This window comes from Octopus bimaculoides, chromosome 17, assembly GCF_001194135.2.
Source record: "Octopus bimaculoides isolate UCB-OBI-ISO-001 chromosome 17, ASM119413v2, whole genome shotgun sequence".
In the NCBI taxonomy this organism is placed as follows: Eukaryota; Metazoa; Mollusca; class Cephalopoda; order Octopoda; family Octopodidae; genus Octopus; species Octopus bimaculoides.
Window position 1 is genome coordinate 20,655,918 of NC_068997.1, and position 1,637 is coordinate 20,657,554.

Consider the following 1,637-nt stretch of genomic DNA (forward strand, 5'->3'; position numbering starts at 1 on the left):
AATAATAATAATAATAATAATAATAATAATAATAATAATAATAATAATAATAATAATAATAATAATGGCTTCAAATTTTTTTACAAGGGCAGCCATTGTGGGGTAGGTGATGAATCGATTACATCGACCCCGGTGTTCATCTGCCCTTACGTTCTGAGTTCAAATTCCGTCGAGGTCGACTTTGCCTTTCATCATTTTGGGGTCGATAAATTAAGTCCAAGTTGCGTACTGGAGTCGATCTAATCGACTGGCCCCCTCCTCCAAAATTTCGGTCCCTGTGTCTAGTGTAGAAAGAAATATCAGAAGAAGCAAGAAATACGTAAAAGAATTAAAGATTGCTGTGACTGAAACGCAACTGAGCGAAAGGAAAGAACCCACTGTGAGAGCAAGACAAATAAAAGCACAAGTCAAACGAAATGGAGTTGCATAGCTTCGAAATAGATGGAGAAGTATGGCATTGCATGATAAATACCCAACTGGGTCCAGGGATTTTGATGTTGAAACAAATATGACCCATCAATGGTTAGTTGCATCTGAACTCAAAGGGCTTTACTATAGCAAGATAAGATCAGTGTCTGCTCCCTAAAAACTACCAAGCCAACACTCTTTAAAATGGTGCTTATCTAACCTGTTACTTTTGTGGTACAAACAGGGAAACGACAGATACTTTCATATCGCTGGATTATCTATTTTAGCCCCAAAGAAATATATTAATCAACATGATAGACTCGATCAGTATTTGCCCTGGATAATTTTCAGTAAATTTGGCACAACTATATTTGTGACCATCGGAGCGCTGGGGATAATACAAATTAGCCCTCTTCATAATGGAGTTGGCTATAGCTGGATTCGTCACACGCACAATATCAGATGTTCGTCGTAAGTCTCACAAACCAGGAATGCTTTCGTACTGGACGAACGCGTGCAGGACCATTTCGACATTCCGTGCGCATCTCCAGTGGGCTAGGCTAACGTCACTATCATACCGAACCACCAATACTCATCCCGCTCCCCCACCCACTGCAGTGGCCCTGCCAGACCAGAGATTTCTGGAAAATAGCATTAGGCACCTGCCGGACAGTCCTGCGGGGAAGACCAATCAGTTGATTACCATCGACGCCCATGGACAAAACGTTATGATTATTCTATCTACAATAGGCAAGGCTGGAAGCCTGAAATTTTGTAGAAGGGTGCTACAAGGTGTAATAGACTCTAGGGCTCAACTACTATTTATTTTATCGATTCTGAAAGGATGAAGCGTAAAGTCGACTTCGGTGGGATTTGAACTCAGAACGGAAAGCCGAAAGATATGCTGGTAAGCATTGTGTCTGACATGCCAACGACTCTACCAGCTTGTCACCCAACTAAATGTCGAGATAATGGTTTCAATTGTTGGCGCAATGCCAGTAAATTCGAGAGAGGGGATACTTTTTTCTGTCGGACTCGGCAGAATTTGAACTCAGAACGTAAAGACGGACGAAATGCTTAGCAACATTTCGTCCGGCGTGCTGACGATTCTGCCGGCTCGCTTACTAAGCATTAAGGATAATGTAAACAAAAGACTTGAAGATAACAAAAATGGAGGAAGAGGACGGCCACGGCGATGATGAAGCAGAAGAGGATGTAGAGAATAAACG